This window comes from Meles meles, unplaced genomic scaffold (assembly GCF_922984935.1).
Source record: "Meles meles unplaced genomic scaffold, mMelMel3.1 paternal haplotype, whole genome shotgun sequence".
In the NCBI taxonomy this organism is placed as follows: Eukaryota; Metazoa; Chordata; class Mammalia; order Carnivora; family Mustelidae; genus Meles; species Meles meles.
This window is the reverse complement of record NW_025721115.1, coordinates 62,834-84,578: the sequence shown is the minus strand read 5'-3', so window position 1 is coordinate 84,578 and position 21,745 is coordinate 62,834. Positions and strand designations below refer to the sequence as shown.

Sequence of the window (21,745 nt, the reverse complement as noted above, 5' to 3'; positions counted from 1 at the left end):
GAGGAAAGCCAATTAGAATAATGTCAGACCTGTCCACAGAGACCTAGCAAGCCAGGAAGGGCTGGAAAAATATATTCAGAGTAATAAATGAGAAGAACATGCAGCCAAGAATACTCTATCCAGCAAGAATGACATTCGAAATGGATGGAGAGAGAAAGAGTTTCCAAGACTGGCAATGCTTAAAGACTATGCAACCACAAAACGACACTGCCGGAAATATTAAGGGGGGTCCTAAAAAAGAGAAAAAAATCTTAAGAATACCACTGAACAGAAATATAGAAACAATCTACAGACAGAAAGACTTCAAAGGTAACATGATGTCAATCAAAACGTATGTATCAATAATCACACTCAATGTGAAAGGCCTAAATGCACCCATAAAATGACACAGTGTTGCAGATTGGATAAAACGACAGGACCCATCCATATGTTGTCTACAAGTGTCCCATGTTGAACCTAAGGATACACCAGACTGAAAGTGAAGGGATGGAGAAGCATCTTTCATGCCAATGGACCTCAAAAGAAGCCCGGGGTAGCGATTGTCATATCAGATGAATTAGATTTTAAACTGAAGACTGTAGTCAGATATACAGAAGGACACTACATCATTCTTAAAGGGACTATCCACCATGATAATCTAACAATTGAAAATATCTATGCCCCCAATATGGGAGCAACCAATTACATAAGAAAACTATTAATCAAGTTAAAGAGTCATATTGATATGAATACATTAATAGTAGGAGATCTTAATATGGCTCTCTCAGTAAGAGACAGATCATCAAAGCAGAAAATTAATAAAGAAATAAGAGCATTGAATGAAACATTGTACCAGATGGACCTAATAGCCATATACAGAATATTCCACCCTAAACAATAGAATACTCATTTTTCTCAAGGGCACATGGAACCATCTCCAGAATGGACAACATACTGGGTCACAAAGCAGGACTCAACCTCCCACCCCCCGCCCCTTCAGAACACTCATATTGATTTTGTGAGTCCATAGTCTCTCATGGTTCATCTCCCCTTCCAATTTTTCTCAACTCCCTTCTCCTCTCCATCTCCCCATGTCCTCCATGATTTTTGTTATGCTCCACAAACAAGTAAAACCATATGATACTTGACTCTCTCTGCTTGACTCATTTTGCTCAGCATAATCTCTTCCAGTCCCATCCATGTTGGTACAAAAGTTGGGTATTCATCCTTTCTGATGGAGGCATAATACTCTATCGTTTATATGGACCACATCTTCCTTATCCATTCATCCGTTGAAGGGCATCTTGGTTCTTTCCACAATTTGGTGACCATGGCCATTGCTGCAATAAACATTGGGGTACAGATGGCTCTTCTTTTCATTACATCTTTATCTTTGAGGTAAATACCCAGCAGTACAATTGCAGGGTCATAGGGAAGCTCTATTTTTAATTTTGTGAGGAATCTCCACACTGTTCTCAGTGTGGGTGAGGAAGATTATTTTGATTCTTCCTGGATGTATCTTGATGTCTTTGTTAAGGGACTCAACTTTCCTAAGATAAAGGGGGTTTAAAAATTGGTTTACCTATAGGGGTAGCATTGATTGGGGAAAAGGGATTACCTTGAAGTTTAACTCTATATGTATATTAGAAAATAAAAATTAAAAAAGAATAAACTAGACTAAACTAAATTAAAATTTAAAAAATAGACAAAAAATAGAAAAGCAAAAGAAAAACACAGGTGTATGTAACAAAAAGTTCAGGCTAGAATGTTATTAAGGAATTTGATGTACTGGACATCTCAGTGTGATGGTAAATAGGTTAAAATATTATCTATCTATATATATATATAAAGAACCAGAGTAGTGGTAAAGAGTTAAAAATAAAAGTTTTAATTATGAAGTAGTGGAGGTTGTTCTCTTGTCATCTTCTTTTTTTTTCTCTCTTCCTTCTGGGTTGGTTTTCTGGGGGAGGGGCCTGCCACGTGGGTTTTCAAACAATGAAGTTCCCTGAGTTAGATCCTCCTGTCCCCCTCAAGGGGTAGGCACTTAAGAAACCATTTTTTTCAGGCTTCTGTTCTCTGGATGTTTTTATTTTTGTTCATCTGTTTTCTCTTTCCTTGACAGCTTTTGATGGGTTTTAGGGGTTTAGAGGGGAGCAAACTGCACCCAGACCTCTTTCTCAGAGAGAAGTCTCAGAATGCTCTGCAGAGCTCCTGGCAGAGTAGGTTCTGAGTCATGGTCCCTGGGGATGCAGGATCTCCTACTTTTACCCAATACCATGGGAGCGGTGGTTGTTTGGGCAGCTCCAGACTGCCAGAGAGGTTCCAAGCAGCGATCACACACTGAGCCCACTGGCCCGGACTGTGAATGCCTGGTTTTTCAGGATGCCAGAGCTCCACAGTAGCACCTGTGCGCACCTCTCCTAGGGGAGGGTGTGGGATGCAAGCATTTCAGGAATGCCATCTGGCCAGGCTCCCAGACCCTCATGGGAGCCAGACCCCAGGGTTCTTGGATGTGCTGGTAGTACAGGCGCACTGGGGGCTCAGGGACCGAGACCTGGTTTCTCTGCAGCACTCTCTCTGGCTCAGCACCAGGGGAGACTGTCCTGGGTCCGGGGACTTAAGCCCCTGTCCCTAACTGCCCCGATTCCCACAATTTCCCCCCACAATGTTTTGCTCTTTTTTTTTTTTTTTGAGTGCTTTCAACCAGAATCCAAGCTACTGGTCCCCAGATGCAGGGCACTCTCGTATTGGGGTTTTACTTTCCAATGAGTCATCTCTGGTGGCTCCCTCCACCTTTTGTTTATCTTCTGATATCAGTCCAACGTTCCCACTCTGCTTTACCTGCCACTGGCATCTTCTGCTCCTGTAGAGATCCAGACATGTATAATTCTGATCTCAGGCTGATTTAATGGGTGATCAGAGTTCTTTGGTAGGTAATCAGTTCACTTTAGGGTACAGGTTGAAATGGCGCCTCCTCCTACTTCCCCGCCATCTTGACTCTCCTATTATTATTGTTTTTTATTTAAATTCAATTAGCCAACAAATAGTACCTCATTAGTTTCAGATTTAGTGTTTGATAATTCATTAGTTGCATATAACGCCTAGAGCTCACCACATACGTGCCCTCCTTAATAACTATGGTGGTTGTGCAAAAAAGAATGAATACTGTTACGCTGAAAAAATTAATAAAAAGGGAAAAAAATAACTATGGTGGTGTCTCATTTTTTTTCATGTTTCAAATTTTTATTTAAATTCCAGTTAGTTAACATATAGGGAAATATGGGTTTCAGGAGTAGAATTTAATGATTCATCACTTATATATAGTACCCAGTGGTCAACACAAGTGCACTCCTTAATGCCAATTACTCATTGACCCTACTCCCTCACCTAACTCCTTCCATCAGCCCTCAGTTTGTTCTTCATAGTTAAGAGTACCTTATGGTTTGCCTCCCTCTCTTGTTTTTCCCCCTCCCCTATGTTCATCAGTTTCATTTCATAAATTCCACATGTGAGTGAAATCATAATGGTATTTGTCTTTCTCTGACTTATTCGGTTTAGCTTTATATAAATAATGCATATTTAGATTGTATTAATTTACTCAGTATGACTCTGATAACTTTCAAATTTAATCCATTTTTGTCTGGTTCCACATATATTTTGACTGCTTTCTATGTGTATTGTGATTTCATTTTTATTTACACTGTATCTTTCTTTCCATTTTAACAAGCATGTTTCCTTTTGTTTGAATAATTGAATTTCTATTGCCTACCTACTATTATTTTTTATGGTTTCAGAAGTCCATTTGCTTACAATTTTATTTGGCATGGTAATGGAAAAGCATGTATTAATTTACATTTTGTGTACACACATACGTCTTTCCTTAAAATGAAATATGTTATATTTTACTTTTGTTTTCTATCCTCTCCCATTTTTTTTATGTTGAAACTTTGGGGAATTTAGTTTCACATTTTACAAACATATTACATATATAAATCTACAGGAAGTGTTATTCAGTTGTGAACAATAATTTTACATATTTCTACACTGAACTTACTTGTTACAAAACAAATTACAGTCAAAGAAGATAAGATGGCAGAAGATTAGGAAGACCTTGTTTCATCTGGTCCCCTGAACTCAGCTAGATATCTCTCATATAATTCTGAACACCTGTGAATTCAACCTGAGATATAAGAAAAGAACTATAACAATTCTACAAATAGTAAAGGAACCAGTTTTTGCAAGGTGGGAGGTTTGGAGAAGTAAATATGAGGAGATATATAGGAAGCCATGGGGTGGAGGGCAGGAAGCCTCTGCATCTATTGGAAAGTGATATAGCAGCAGAGTACAGAATTGGAACTTCTAGAAGTCTGCTTTTGTGAAGGACTTCCTGCCTGAAAGGTTCTCAGTTGGCCAACTGGGAGAATCCAGGATGGGACAGTGTGGTCTCAGGATACCCAGGGTCACAAAAAGAATGGTAATGCCTGAGTTGACAGAGTTTCTAAGCACTGGGGTGGGGAACCTGGCCATAAGCAGCAAGACCAGGAGTGGGCTCTCAGCTCTGTGTTCCCATAAACCAGGAACTGGGCACAATTGAGCGATCCCTCTCCAGGAAGGGGCCCAACATGTGGCAGAATTGTGGTGAAATGTCCCTCTCCTGGGAGGAGCCATATAGGCCCACAAATGGCAACTGCTCTCCAAGCAGGGGCCCAGCCAGTGGCAGAACACTGATGAGAACTCCCCTCCTTCCCACGAGAGGATTGTCCCTGGTGCACATGGCAGAAGTCTGCAGAGTTTGGTACACACCAAAGTGTTTGACTGATTTTCCCTGAGGGCACACTGAAGAGTGAGGGCTGTGATCTTTCAGCTCCAGGGCTGGAGATTGGGGCACTGCCCTTTTTATTTTCATCCTCTAAAGCAATGGAGAAAGTCTTCAGGGAACACAAGCCACACAGAGAAATTTGAAGAGGTTACATTGAGCCCAATCCCTTGGCCAGGGTGGTGTAACCCACCCTTTACCAGCCCAGGTAAAGACATCTGAGAATCAGTGCCTCCCCAAGAATACCAGCAGGAACATCAGGCTAATACCAAGTTTATGCGCCACACAGAACTGAAAAACTCTTGTGCTAAGAGATAATAGTATATTCAAATCCAGGTTTTTTTTCCCCTCATGATTCTTTAATCTTTCAGTTTAATATTTTCTTTTTCTTCATTTTCAACTATTTTATCAACTCTTCTTAATTTTTTAAATTTTCATTTTTATATTTAAATTGTGTAGATATATTCTTTATTTTTGGCTTTGTTTCACTGTATTCAATTTTGTTCCCATAAAAACAAGACACCTGAGAATCAGTACAGCAAGACCATCCCACAGAAGATCATTAGGATCATCAGGTGAATACCAGGTTTATAGATCACTCAGAATTGAACAACTCCCACCCCAGGGGAAAACAGTATATAGAATTTGAGGTCACTTCTCATGATTCTTTAGTCTTTCCATTTAAAATTTCCTTTTTCTTTTTTCTCTTTTCAATAAGTTTCTTATTTTATCAACTGTTTTTAAGACTTTTTAAAATTTTCATTTTTATATATACATTTTATAAATATATTCTTCATATTTGGCTTCCTTTCATTGCATTTTATTCTATTTTTGTTTATATATATTTTGTTGTTGTTTTTGTTGTTGTTGTTTACCTTTGCCTTTTTATTTATTTATTTTTTAAGCGTAACAGTATTCATTGTTTTTGCACAACACCCAGTGCTCCATGCAAAACGTGCCCTCCCTATTACCCACCACCTGTTCCCCCAACCTCCCACCCCTGACCCTTCAAAACCCTCAGGTTGTTTTTCAGAGTCCATAGTCTCTTATGGTTCGCCTCCTCTTCCAATTTTTTTTTTTTTTTTTTTTTTTGCCATTTGCAACGACGTGGATGGAACGAGAGGGTATCATGCTTAGTGAAATAAGTCAATCAGAGAAAGACAACTATCATATGATCTCCCTGATTTGAGGACATGGAGAAGCAACATGGGGGGTTAGGGGGATAGGAGAAGAATAAATGAAACAAGATGGGATTGGGAGGGAGACAAACCATAAATGACTCTTAATCTCACAAAACAAACTGGGGGTTGCTGGGGGGAGGTGGGGTTGGGAGAGGGGGAGGGTGTTATGGACATTGGGGAGGGTATGTGCTATCGTGAGTGCTGTGAAGTGTGTAAACCTGGTGATTCACAGACCTGTACCCCTGGGGATAAAAATAAATTATATGTTTATTAAAAAATTGTTTATGTATTTTTAATTTATATATTATATTATATTATATTATATTATATTATATTATATTATATTATATATAAAGTTTTATTTATGAATTTGGGATTTAGGATCTACAGACCAAAATATACCCAGAAACAAGTGTATCACCTTGCTCTGTTTACCTGTTTGATTATAGTTTTTCTTGCCCTGTTTATTCTTTTTTGATTTCTGATCTCTTCTGATTTGTCTAGTGTATATTTCAATAGGGTTGAAATTGAGATATTAATTAATTAATTAACTTATGTTGTTATTGTTGCTGTTCTCTTGTTCATCTAGTACTTCCTGGACAAAATGACCAGGAGGAAAAAACAAGAAGCAGCACTCACTGCCAGAGACTTAATAAGCATGGATGTTGGTAAAATTTTGGAGTTAGAATTCAGAGACATGATTATAAAGATACTAGCTGGACTTGAAAGAAACACAGAGCATCCCTTTCTGGAGAAGTAAAAGAACTAAGATCTAAACAGGTTGAAATAAAAAAAAAAATGTATTGCTAATGCAATCAACAATGAGGGCTCTCACTGCTAGAATAAATGATGGACAAGGGAAAGTCAGTGATATAGAAGATAAAATAATGAAAATTAAGGAGCTGAGGAAAGGAGAGGAAAAACATCTATTGGAGCATGAGGGGAGGCTTCAAAAATTCAGCAATACCATAAAGCAAAACTATATTAGAATAATTGGGATCCAAGAGGAAAAGGAAAGACAAAGAGATGGACAGAAGTTATACTTGAGCAAATCATAGCTGAGAACTTCCTTACTCTGGAGAAGGAAACAGGCATTTATGTCCAGGAGACACAGAGAATCCCCCTCAAGATCTATTAAAATAGATCAACACTCCCTATAACCATGAAGCTTGTAAATCTCAGAGATAAAGAGAAAATCCTGAAAGCAGCTTGAGACAAGAGGTTCTTAACTTACAAGGGTGGGAACATTAGACTGGCAGAAGACCTAGCTACAGAGATATGGCACACCAGAAAGGGCTGGCATGATATATCCAGGGTTTGCAATGAGTAAACCACGTAGCCAAAAATATTTTATCCAGCAAGGCTGTCATTCAGAATGGAAGGAGAGATAAAGAGCTTCCAGGACAAACAGAAACTAACATGTGATATGATGAGCACTGGTTTTAATATGCAACTAATGAATCATTGAACTCTACACCAAAAATTAATGATATACCGTATGTTGGTTAATTGAATTTAAATTAAAAAAATAAGAGAAGGGGGCAAGATGGTGAAGACGTAGGGGACACCATTTCAACTGGTCCCCTAAATTTAAATGGATATCTACCAAACCATTTTGAACACCCACAAAATCAGCCTTAGATGTAAGAATATATATCTGGATTGCTATAAGCAGAAAAACGATAGCTTTTGGCAAGTTAGGATGTGCAGAGTCATGAATCTTCAGGGAGGCATTGGAAGATAAAGAGAAGGGGTGGGACCACCATAAGCTGGCTCCTGGAAGCCACCATGAGCTGGCTCCTGGAAACTGATATAACACCAGAACACAAAGCTGGAACCCTTAGAAGTCTACTTTCAGAAGAGACATCCTTCTCTGAAAGGGGCTCTGGAAATGAAAAGGCAGAAGTCTAGGTAAGGCATTGTAGTCTCAAGATATGAGGAACAGAGCAAAAAAGTCCTCCTGACTCAAGTTACATTGAGATCTTTTATCCACTTCAAGTTTATCTTTGTGTATGGTGTAAGAGAATGGTCAAGTTTCATTCTTCTACATATCACTGTCCAGTTTTCCCAGCACCATTTCTTGAAGAGGCTGTCTTTTTTCCATTGAATACTTTTTCCTGTTTTGTCGAAGATTATTTCACCATAGAGTTGAGGGTCCATATCTGGGCTCTCCACTCTGTTCCACTGGTCTATGTATCTGTTTTTATGCCAGTACCACGCTGTTTTGGTGATCCCAGCTTTGTAGTAAAGCTTGAAATCAGGTAACGTGATGCCACCAGCTTTGTTTTTGTTTTTCAACATTTCCTTAGCAATTCGGGGTCTCTTCTGATTCCATACAAATTTTAGGATTATTTGCTCCAGCTCTTTGAAAAATACTGTTGGCATTTTGATCAGAAGGGTATTAAAAGTATAGATTGCTCCTATTTGCTAGGATCTTGTTGAGAATCTTAGCATCCATATTCATCAGTGATATTGGTCTGAAAATCTCCTTTTTGGTGGTGTCTTTGCCTGGTTTGGGGATCAGGGTAACGCTGGCTTCATAAAAAGAATGAATGCCACCAGTTTTGTTTTCCTTTTGCTTCAAGTTTTCCTTCTGGCAACTTTTCCTTCTGGAAGTACTCCTTCTGCTTCAATTTTTTGAAATAGCTTCAGGAGAATTGGTGTTATTTCTTCTTTGAAAGTTTGGTAGAATTCCCTGGGAAATCCATCAGGTCCTGGGCTCTTGTTTTTTGGGAGGTTTTTGATCACTGCTTCAATCTCATTACCAGATATCAGTCTATTCAGGTTGTCAATTTCTTCCTCCTTCAATTTTGTAAGTTTATAGTTTTCCAGGAATGCATCCCTTTCATCTAAGTTGCTTAATTTATGGCATATGACTGTTGATAATAACCTCTGATGATTGTTTCTACTTCCTTGGTGTTAATTGTGATTTCTCCCTTTTCTTTCATAATTTTATTAATTTGGACCTTCACTCTCTTCTTTTCGATTAGTTTGGCCAATGGTTTATTGATCTTATTGATTATTTCCAAAAATCAGCTTCTAGTTTAATTGATACGTTCTACTGTATTTCTAGTTTCTATCTCATTGATCTCTGCTCTAATCTTGATTATTTCCCTTCTTGTGTGTGGAGTTGGTTTGATTTGTTGTTGATTCTCCAGTTCTTTAAGGTTTAGAGACAGTTGGTGTATTCTGGATTTTTCCATTTTTTTTGAGGGAGGCTTGAATGGCTATGTATTTCCACCTTAGAACCGCCTTTGCTGTATCCCATAGGTTTTGACTGAAGTGTCTTCATTCTCCTTGGTTTTCATGAATTGTTGAAGTCCTTCTTTGATTTCCTGGTTGATCCAACCATTCATTTTTAATTTTTTATTTATTTCTTATTTTTTTATAAACATATAATGTATTTTTATCCCCAGGGGTACAGGTCTGTGAATCGCCAGGTTTACACCCTTCACAGCACTCACCATAGCACATACCCTCCCCAATGTCCATAACCACCCTCCCCCTCTCCAAACCCCATCTCCCCCCAGCAACCCTCAGTTTGTTTTGTGAGATTAAGAGTCATTTATGGTTTGTCTCCCTCCCAATCCCATCTTGTTTCATTTTTTTCTTCTCCTATTCCCCTAATCCCCCCATGTTACATCTCCATGTCCTCATATCAGGGAGATCATATGATAGTTGTCTTTCTCCGATTGACTTATTTCACTAAGCATGGTACCCTCTACTTCCATCCATGTTGTCGCAAATGGCAAGATTTCATTTCTTTTGATGGCTGCATAGTATTCCATTGTGTATATATACCACATCTTCTTTGTGCATTCATCTGTGGATGTACATCTAGGTTGTTTCCATAGTTTTGCTATTGTAGACATTGCTGCTATAAACATTCGGGTACACGTGCCCCTTCAGATCACTACATTTGTATCTTTAGGGTAAATACCCAGTAGTGCAATTGCTGGGTCATAGGGTAGTTCTATTTTCAACACTTTGAGGAACCTCCATGTTGTTTTCCAGAGTGGTTGCACCAGCCTTCATTCCCACCAACAGTGTAGGAGGATTCCCCTTTCTCCGCATCCTCGCCAGCATCTTGATCCAAGCATTCTTAAGCAAGGTGATCTTTAGCTTCCAGGTGTTTGAGTTCCTTCCAAACTTTTCCTTGTGGTTGAGCTCCTGTTTCAAAGCATTGTGATCTGAGAATATGCAGGGAATAATCTCAGTCTTTTGGTATCGGTTGAGCACTGATTTGTCACCCAGTATGTGGTCTATTCTGGAGAAGGTTCCATGTGCACTCGATAGGAATGAGTATTCTGTTGTATTAGGGTGGAATGTTCTGTATATATCTATGAGGTCCATCTGGTCCAATATGTCATTCAATACTCTTGTTTCTTTATTGATTTTCTGCTTTGATGATCTGTCTATTTCTGAGAGAGGTGTGTTAAGATCTCCTACTATCAATGTATTCATATCAGTATGACTCTTTATCTTGATTAATAGTTTTCTATGTTTTTGGATGCTCCCATATTGGGGGCATAAATATTTACAATTGTTAGATCTTCTTGGTGGATAGTCCCTTTAATAATTATGTAGTGTCCTTCTTTATCTCTGCCTACAATCTGCAGTATAATACCTAATTTATCTGATATGGGAATTGCTACGCCACCCTTCTTTTGAGGCCCATTGGCATGAAAGATGCTTCTCCATCCCTTCACTTTCAGTCTGGATGTATCCTTAGTTTCAAAATGGGTCTCTTGTAGACAACATATGGATGTGTCCTGTCATTTTATCCAATCTGCAAGCTTGTGTCATTTTATGGGTGCATTTATTGCATTCACATTGAGAGTGCTTATCAAAAGATACGTTTTTATTGATATCTTGTTACCTGTGAAGTTTAGTTTCTATAGATTGTCTCCATATATTTCTGTTTAATGATATTCTTAGGATTTTTCCTCTTTTATAGAACCTCCCTTAATATTTCATGCCTGTTGGCTTGGTGGTCCCATACTCTTTTAAACCTTGCTAGTCTTGGAAACTCTTTATCTCTCCATCCATTTTAAATGTCAATCTTGCTGGATAAACTATTCTTGGCTGCATGGTCTTCTAATTTAGTGCCCTGAATACATTTTGCTAGCTGTTTCTGGCTTTCCAGTTTTCTGTGGACAGGTCTGACGTTATTCTGATGGGCTTTCCTCTGTACGTAAGGGATTTCTTCCCTCTAGGTGCTTTCAAGAGCTCCTGTCTTCTATTATGATTCATCATTTTCACAATCAGCTGTCTTGAGGTCTTTCTAGGTTCTATGATCTTGGGGTCAGACCTTTCTGCCTCTAGCATAAGAACGCTAGTTCCAATCACCATATTGGGAAAATTTTCATAGAGAATTTGTTCAACTATATCCTCTAGTCTTCTTTCTCTCTCCTCCCCCTCAGGAATTCTAATAATTCTCATGTTGGAACGTATCATGGCATCACTTATTTCTCTAATTCTGTGTTCATGGCTTCTAAGCTGTTTGTTCCAGGCTTCCTCCTGATCCTTTTTCTCTATCACTTTATCCTTCAGATCTCTAATTCTATTCTGCCTCAGTTACCCTTGCTTTTAAAGAATTTAGATTAGGTTGTAACTCATTGAGAATGTTGTGAATATCATCCCTGGTGGCCTTCACATCTACCGTACTCAATTCCATTTTGTCATCAAAGATTTTCTCCAACCTAGCTATTGCCTGGATAATTGTTAGCCTGAATTTCCTTTCCAACATACTGTGTAAGTCCATATCCAACAGCTGTGATGGAGAGGTCCACTCTCAGAATTTTTCTTCTGTTGGGCATTCCTCCTCCTAATCATTTTGGTGAGAGTTGGCTGAACAGATGTATAACTGAATGTGTCAATTGTGGTGTAGGCACAGTGCACCCTGGACTGCTTCTGAGCAATGAGGAGGCCCCACCAAAAAAAAAAAAAAAAGAAGGAAAGAAAAAAAGAGAGAGAGATTGGAAAAAAACACGAAAGATAAAACAAAAGAGAAGGCCAGCCCAAACGGGCCCCAAAGATAAGTTTTATGAAGTATACAAACAAAAACATAATTAAAAGACTTACAAAAGTAGTTGAGAAGAGAGAAAATAAAAATAAACAAATAAATAAAAGAAACCCATCAAAATGAACCCCAAGAATAAGCTTTATATACTACCAGAATAAGAATATATACACAGAAACACTGACAGAAGAAAATGATGGGAGGGTGGTTATAAGTTCTCAGTGTGTGCGAGCAAGGTTATTTTGATTCTTCCTGGATGTATCTTTATATCGTTGTTAATGGACTCAACTTTCCTGAGATCAAGGCGCATTAAGACTGGTTTACCTATAGGGGTAGCATTCATTGGGAAAAGGGTATCACCTAGAAGCTTATCTCTATATGAATATTAAAAAAAATAATTAAATTTAATTTAAAAATTAAAAAATAGAAAAGCAAAAGGAAAGCACAGATATATGTATCAAGAAAGTTCAGGTTAAGAGGTTATTATGGAATTTCATGTACTGAGCATCTAATTGTGATGGTAAATAGGTTAAAAATTATATTTAAAAAAGGTCAAGATGGTGGGGAAGTAGGAGGAGGCGCTGTTTCAAACTGTACCCTAAAGTGAGCTGATTACCTACCAAAGAACTCCAATCACCCATGAAATAAGCCTGAAATCAGAATTATACACGTCTGGATCTCTACAGGAGCAGAAGACACCAGGGACAGGTAAAGCAGAGTGGGAACATTGGACTGATATGAGAAGATAAACAAAAAGGGGGAGAAGGCCACCAGAGGCGAGAGATTGGAAAGTAATACCCCAATACGAGAGTGTCCTGTGTCTGGGAACCAGCATTAGCTTGGAGTTTGGTTGAAAGCACTGAAAAAAAAAAAAAACAAAAAACAAAAAGCAAAAAAAACAAAGGATCGCGAGAGGATACCATGGGAATCAGGGTGTTTAGGGACAGGGGCTTAAGTCCCCGGACCTAGGACAGTCTCCCCTGGTGCTGAGCCAGAGAGAGTGCGGTGGAAAAGGCAGGTCTTGGTCCCTGAGCTGCCAGCATGCCTGAGCCACCAGCGTGCCTGAGAACGCATGGGGTCCGGCTCCCAAGAGGAGCTGGAAGCCTGGCAAGACGGCATTTCAGAAACGCGCTCATCCCACACCCTCCCCTGGGAGAGGTGCACACAGGTACTAGCCTGGAGCTCTGGCATCCTGAAAAACCAGGCATTCCCAGCCTGGGCCAGCGGGAAAATCTCAGTGTGTGATTGCTACTTGGAACCTCTCTGGCAGTCTGGAGCTGCCCAAACAGCCACTGCTGCCATGGTATTGGGTACAACGAAGAGCTCCTGCATCCCCAGGGACTGTCACTCAGAACTTACTCTGCCAGCAGCTCTGCAGAGCATTCTGAGGCTTCTCTCTGAGAGGGAGGTCTGAGTGCAGTTTGCTCTCATCTAAATCTCCAAAAACCAACAAAAGCTGTCGAGACAAGAGAAAACAGATGAAAGAACATAAAAACCTCCAGAGAACAAAAGCCTGAAAAAAACGGTTTCCTCAGAGCCCACCCCCTTGAGGGCAGCAGGAGGACCTAACTCAGGGAACATCATTGTCTGAAAACCCACGTGGCAGGCCCCTCCGCCAGAAAACTAACCAGGAAGGAAGAAAAAAAAAAAAAAAAAAAAGAAGACAAGAGAAGAACCACCACTACTTCATAAATACAACTTTTATTTTTAACTCTTTACCACTATTCTGGTTCCCTTATTTTTATATATACATATAGATATTTTTTTCACCAATTTACCATCACAGTGAGATGTCCAGTACATCAAATTCCTTAATAACCTTCTAACCTGAACTTTTTGTTACATACACCTGTGTTTTTCTTTTGCTTTTCTATTTTTTAATTTTTTAAATTTTAATTTAGTTTAGTCTAGTTTATTCTTTTTTTAATTTTTATTATCTAATATACATATAGAGTTAAACATCAAGTTAATCGCCTTTCTCCAATCAATGCTACCCCTAGAGGTAAACCAACATTTAATTACCCATTATCTTAGGAAAGTTGAGTCCCTTAACAAAAACATCAAGATACATCCAGGAAGAATCAAAATAACCTTCCTCGCCCACACTGAGAATTTATAACCACTCACCCATCCTTTCCTTCTGCCAGTGTTTCTGTGTATTTGTGTTTGTCATGATAGTATATAAATATTATACTTGGGGTTCTTTCAGATGAGGTTCTTCCTTTTTTTGTTGTTTTATATATATATTTTTTTTTTCTCTTGTCATATACTATGATCACTCCTTTTGTTTGTCTGTTTTTGTTTGTATACTTCATAAATCTTACCTTGCGGCCCATTTGGGATGAGCCTTCTCTTTTATCTTCTTTTTTTCCTGTCTCTCTTTCTCTCTCTCTCTTTTTCTTTTTAATTTTTTCTTTTCTTTTCTTTTCTTTTGTGTCTTTCTTCTCTATTTATTTTTCTTTTCTTTTTTCTCTCATTTGGGTGGGGAATCCTGATTGCACAGAAGCGTTCCAGGGTGCACCTTGACTGCAACACAATTGATAGATCCAGCTGCATCTGTTCAGTCATCTCTTACCAAAATGACTAGGAGGAGGAATACCCAACAGAAGAAAAATACAGAGGATTGACCTTCGGCAACAGAGCTAATGGCTATCGACATAGACAATATGTTGGAAAAGGAATTCAGACTAACAATTCTCCAGGCAATAGCTAGGTTGGAGAAAGCCATGGATGACCAAATGGAATTGATTAGGGCAGAACTGAAAGCCAAAAGGGATGATGTTCAAAATGCTCTCAATGAGTTCCAATCTAATCTAAATTCTCTAAAAGCTAGGGTAACTGAGACAGAAGATAGAATTAGTGATCTGGAGGACAAACAGATAGAGAGAAAGGATCAGGAGGAAGATAGGAACAAACAGCTCAGAAGCCAAGAAACCGGAATCAGGGAAATAAATGATGCCATGAAATGTTCCAAGGTCAGAATTATTGGAATCCCTGAAGGGGAGGAAAAAGAAAGAAGTCTAGAAGATATAGTGGAAGAAGTTGTCTATGAAAATTTTCCCAATCTCATGAATGGAAACAACGTTCATGTACTAGAGGCAGAGCGGTTTCCCCCCAAGATTTTAGATTCTCGAAAGTCCTCACGACTCCTAATAGTTATAATGAAGAATTATGCTTCTAGACAGACCCTCTTAAAAGCAGCTAGGACAAAGAGGCTCCTTACATACAGAGGAAAGCCCATTAGAATAACATCAGACCTGTCCACAGAGACCTGGAAAACCAGGAAGGGCTGGCAAAATATATTCATAGCACTAAATGAGAAGAACATGCAGCCAAGATTACTTTATCCAGCAAGACTGACATTCAAAATGGATGGAGAGATAAAACATTTCCAAGACAGGCAATGATTAAAAGACTATGCAACCAAGCCGACACTGCAGGAGATATTAAGGGGGTACTATAAAAGAGAAAAAAATCCTAAGAATATCATTGAACAGAAATACAGAAACAATCTACAGACAGAAAGACTTCAAAGGTAACACGATGTTAATCAAAACGTATCTATCAATAATCACACTCAATGTGAATGACCTAAATGCACCCATAAAATGACAGAGGGTTGCAGATTGGATAAAACGACAGGACCCATCCATATGTTGTCTACAAGAGACCCATTTTGAACCTAAGGATACACCAGACTGAAACTCAAACTTAACACACACAAAACAGATAATCCTATCAAGAAATGGGCAGAAGATATGAACAGACACTTCTCCAATGAAGACATTCAAATGGCTATCAGACACATGAAAAAATGTTCATCATCACTATCCATCAGGGAGATTCAAATTAAAACAACATTGAAATATCACCTTACACCAGTTAGAACGGCCAAAATTAGCAAGACAGGAAACAACGTGTGTTGAAGAGGTTGTGGAGAAAGGGGAACCCTCTTCCACTTTTGGTGGGAATGCATGTTGGTGCAGCCACTCTGGAGAACAGTGTGGAGATTCCTGAAGAAATTAAGAATAGAGCTTCCCTATGACCCTGCAATTGCACTGCTGGGTATTTACCCCAAAGATACGGATGTAGTGAAAAGAAGGGTCATCTGTAGCCCAATATTTATAGCAGCAATGGCCACGGTCGCCAAACTGTGCAAAGAACCAAGATGCCCTTCAACGGATGAATGGATAAGGAAGATGTGGTCCATATACTGGATGGAGTATTATGCCTCCATCAGAAAGGATGAATACCCAACTTTTGTAGCAACATGGACGGGACTGGAAGAGATTATGCTGAGTGAAATAAGTCAAGCAGAGAGAGTCAAGTATCATATGGTTTCAGTTATTTTTGGAGTATAACAAAGAACATGGAGGACATGGGGAGATGGAGAGGAGAATGGAGTTGTGGGAAATTGGAAGGGAGATGAACCATGAGAGACTATGGACTCTGAAAAACAACCTGAGTGTTTTGAAGGGGCGGGGGTTGGGAGGTTGGGAAACCAGGTGGAGGGTAATACAGAGGGCACATATTGCATGGAGCACTGGGTGTTTTGCAAAAACAATGAGTACTGTTACGCTGAAACAAAATAAATAAATTTTTAAAAAAGGAAAAAAAATATTTTAAAAATGATAAAAACCAGAATAGTGGGAATGGATTAAAAACAAAAATTGTATCTAATAAGTAATGGTGGTTTTCCTCTTGTCTTTTTTTTTTTTTTTTTGGCTGGCTTTCTGCAGCAGGGGCCTGCCATGTGGTTTTTCAGGGATTCTTGCTAGAATTGAGTCCTGGCCTCGGAGGAAACTGGTTTTTAAGGCTTTTGGTCTCTGGAGGGTTTTTTATTTTTTTATTTTTTTTTTTTTCTCCCGGTGGTGGCTTTTGGCGGTTCTTAGGAGGTTTATAAGAAAGCAAACTGCATCAGACTTCTATCTCAGAGAGAAGCCTCTGTCTGTTCCCCTCTGGGTGCTCCAGAGCACATAAATTCCCCCTCTGCTGCTGGCAGAGCATGTCCCCAGTCAAGTTCTCTGGGGTCACAGGTACTCGTGTTTGTACCCAAAACCAGCTATCTGGGCAGCTCCAGTACACCAGAGAGGTACCAAGCAGAGATAGCACACTGAGATTTTCACAATGGTCAGGGCTGAGAGTGCTCAGACTCTCCGGGTCTTAGAGAGTGCCAGCTGGCTGGCACCTGCATGGACCTCTCTCAGGGGAGGCTGTGGGGCATGACTCAGACCCTGCTCGCACAGCACACAGGCAGAGTGCAAAAAGCTGTCATTCTGCCAGCTGGCGTCCACCCCAGACTTCCTCACTCTCAAGGGCACTGCCACCCAGAGGCTCTCAGGCAAGCTGGAAGCTCAGGAACCAAGACCTGGCTTCTCACTGTGCTCTCTGGCTCCTTGTCAGAGAGCAGTCCTAGGTACATGGGCTTATGTCCCTGTCCCTTACCACCCAATTTCACCAATTTCCCCTTAAGATCTTTTGCTCATTTTGAGTCCTTTCAATCAGACTCCAAGTTAATGCTGTTCCCCAATCACAGGGCACTCTCGTGTTGGGGTATTAATTTCCAATGTGTCACTTCTGGTGGCTCCCTCCCCCTTTTATTTTATATTCTGATATCACTCCGATGTTCCCACTCTGCTTTACCTGTCCACTGGCATCTTCTGCTCTGGTAGAGATCCAGAAGTGTATAATTCTAATCTCAAGCTGATTTCATGGGTGATCAGAGTTCTCTGGTAGGTAATCAGCTCACTTTAGGGTACAGGTTGTAACAGGGCCTCCTCCTACTTCTCTGCCATCTTGTCTCCTAAGTAGAGGTTTTTTTAAATTAATATATAATGTATTATTAGCCCCAGGGGTACAGGTCTGTGAATCGCCAGATTTACACACTTCATAGCACTCACCATAGCACATACCCTCCCCAATGTCTATAATCAAACCACCCTCTCCCTACACTCTTCCCCCTGGCAACCCTCAGTTTGTTTTGTGAGAGTAAGAATCTTTTATGGTATGTCTCTCTCCTGATCCCATCTTGTTTCTTTTTTTCTTTTCTTACCCCCTAAACCACCCACGTTGCATCTCTACTTCCTCATATCAGGGAGATCATATGATAGGTGTCTTTCTCTGATTGACTTATTTTGCTAAGCATAATACCCTCTAGTTCCATCCATGTCATCGCAAATGGCAAGATTTCATTTATTTTAATGGTTACATAGTATTCCATTGAATATGAATATATATATATATATATACCACATCTTCTTTATCCATTCTTCTGTTGATGGACATCTAGGTTCTTTCCATAGTTTGGCTATTGTGGACATTGCTGCTATAAACATTTGGGTGCGTGTGCCCCTTCGGATCACTACATTTGTGTCTTTAGGGTAAATACCCAGTAGTGCAATTGTTGGGTCATAGGGTAGGTCTATTTTCAACTTTTTGAGGAACCACCATGCTATTTTCCAGAGTGGTTGCACCAGCTTGCATTCCCACCAATTTTGACGTGTGGGTTGTTTTTTATTGCCATGCTTTTCTGGATATAAAGAAGTAATGCCTCTATAAGCAAGAAGTTATTTATACAACTTCTTCTCATCTTGAGTATTATAAATGAAAGCTTGTGTCCCTTAACATGTCCCACTCTGTTTCCACTAGGTTACTCCCATTAGTGAGTGTGTTACTCATATTTGAAAATTCTAGAAGGCAAATTCAACTAGTCTTTTATGCTTTTTCTTTCTAGTAATTTTAGTATTCATTATTTCAGTTGCTATCAAGGTGTTTAAAGGTTATAAATTCACAAGGTATCTTTATAGAGGTCTTAACTAATTTATTCAGAAAGTTTTTCTGATTTTTTTTTCTTATGTGTGCAGAGTTTTTGTCTTTAAACTTGTCTTTGGATGTAGAGACAGGTCTAAATTTTCTCTTCAGCTCTTGTAGACTGACAATGTCACTTTGATACAAAGAAGAATTTTAAATTATCCTATTTTCTTTTTTGTCATTGTAAGTTTAAATCACATGAAAGCCCACACAGAGTCTGTATGAATTATGCTTTTTATTTTCATTGATATTTTCATGCTTCTTTTTGCCTTGCTGTGTCATAATAAAAAAAGAAAGTAAAAGATTGTAGATTAAATCAATTTTCCTGTAGCTGCATAATTCTGTTAAAGTACTTGATTTGGCAAGTTAACAAATTTCGCTCTCTTTGGACAGAAAGACAGAAAGAATGACACACTTTTCTTTCACTTTCACTCAATTTCTAAATCCCTTAAGAGAAGGGAAATAAATAATATGTGAACTGATAAACTTAATAAAAGCTTACTCATTTCACTATTTTAATAATAAAGTCATAATTTACATTACAAATGTAATCAATGTATTACAATTCTGAATTAGGTTTATGTTTTTCATAATACAAATAAGCCAACATAGTGAAATCTGTCCATTGTCTAGTTTAAACTCATGGGGAAACAGTTACATATTATATATTATTTCCAAGTTTATTATATATATGTATATATAAATATTATATATATGCACACATATACATAATATGTATGGTATAGATCATGTCATATATATGCATATAATATGTTATGAACTTGGAAGTATACATATATACACATGATCTATAACATATATATTATGTGTGTATGCATGTACACAGTGTTTGAAAATATAGAAATAAAGTATATTTCATGTTTCATGGGAACATATATTATGACAATTTTTTTAAAGGTGAGGTGAATGGTAATTCAAGAAAGCTAGGGAGTGTTGGTAACATTTCAGTTGAGCTTTTGGGAATATGCAGAGGTTTACAAGATACACATGGACTCCAGAATGAAACAATTTGTGCATGAAAATTGATTTGATAACATGGTTGAAGAAGAGCAAAGTAGATAGAACATAAGATCTTGGATTCATTCAAAGGATGTTTGGAGAGAATGAAAAACCACGGTGACTTGAGTATGTTAGCTTCTTACAGAATTCTGTTTCTGTTACTATTCCTTATGGCATTGTTTAAAAACAACCCAGTACTTAGAACAAATAATATGTGAGCTAAGAATAGCCCACTAATGTTATACCTACAGTCATATATTTTCTGAAAAAAGAACATTTCTCATTACCAGTGTTCTCAAGGCCCCTTTCACATCTTTGTTTCTCAAGGTATAGATAATGGGGTTTAAGAGTGGGGTGACTATGGTGTAGAAAAGAGACACAAATTTTCCCTGGTTTTTTGAGCTACTTTTGGCTGGTTGAAGGTACATAAAGATGATGGTTCCATAGAACATAATTACCACAATCAGGCAGGAAGAACAAGTCCCAAAGGCCTTCCAGAGCCCTTTTGCTGATTTTTATCCTCAGCACAGCTTTTGTTATAAAGCCATAGGAGACTAAGATGAGTGACACAGGTACAATTAGAAAAATTACACTAGCCACAAAGAGTTCTATTTCATTGAAAGTTGTGTCCACACAGGCCAGCTTAATGAGCACAGGAACCTCACAGAAAATGTGGTCCAGTTTATGATGACCACAAAGTGGCAGTTGCACAGTAAGGGAGCATTGAATTAAGGAGGTGATGAGTCCACTGAGCCAAGCTACACTTGCCAGGGATGCACAGAGCTGAGGATGCATTATAGTTGTGTATTGCAGAGGCTGGCAGACAGCAGCATATTGGTCATAAGCCATGACTGCCAGGAGAATACACTCAGAGGAGCCCAACCCCATGGCCACATAGAGCTGGGCCACACATCCACCATAGCTCATGTTTTTTTCTTTTTTATTCATGGTAACCAGCAACTGTGGGGCAACACTTGTAAAGCAAAAGTCCACACAAGAGAGATTGTTGAGGAAAAAGTACATTGGGGTGTGGAGTTTGGGGGCTAAACAGGATACCAAAATGATGGCAGTGTTCCCCAGAATGTTCAAGATGTAGAAAAGCAAAATTATGACAAAAAGGATCCTTTCTAGTTGGGGCTCATCTGAAAATCCCAGAAGAAGAAATCCCTTTTCAGAACTGTTGTTGCTTTCCTCCATTGTCCTGTAGACTTCAATTTATAAAAGGATTAATATTCTAGGGAAAGATGATGATAAAATGAACAACGGTAAACTGTGGTGTTTTCTAATATGATTATCTTCCTTTTATAACATTCATATTGTAAAGACTGATAGTACTTTTCTCAATGTGTGTTATTTGATGGAAAATGCCTCCTTCTTCTGTTTCCTTGAGCATATATCCCTCTTTCAAATGGGAACAGCACTAATAAAAACACCATCACAATATTTCTCTTGGAAACAGGCTTCAGGCAATGAACAGCAAACTGGAGAAAGCAGATGAATGAATTAATGATACAGAAGACAAAATGGAAAATAATGAAGCTGAAAAAAAGAGTGACAGAGGAATTCTGCAACATGAGAATAGATTTAAGGAACTCAGTGACTCCATAAAACAGTAATACTCATATTATAGGAGTCCCAGAAGAAGAAAAAGAGAGAAAAGGAGAAGAAAATTTAAGTAAAGAAATGAGATGAAAACTTCCTTAATCTGGAGAAGGAAACTGATATCCAGATCCAAGAGGCATAGAGAATTCCCATCAAAATAAAAAAAAAAAAAAAAAAAAAAAAAACAGGCCAACACCAAGACATATTGCAATTAAATTTGAAAAATATTGTGCTAAAGAAAAAAATCTTAAAAGCAACAGGAAAAAAGAAGTCCTAACTTACAAGGGAAGCTGGAGATTTATCAACAGAAGTTTA

At 38.7% G+C, this 21,745-nt stretch overlaps 1 pseudogene; it reads right to left on the bottom strand.

Annotated features, from left to right (window-relative positions):
- Positions 1-20,079: 20,079 nt before the first annotated feature.
- Positions 20,080-21,025, bottom strand: LOC123936000 (annotated as a pseudogene).
- Positions 21,026-21,745: the final 720 nt, after the last annotated feature.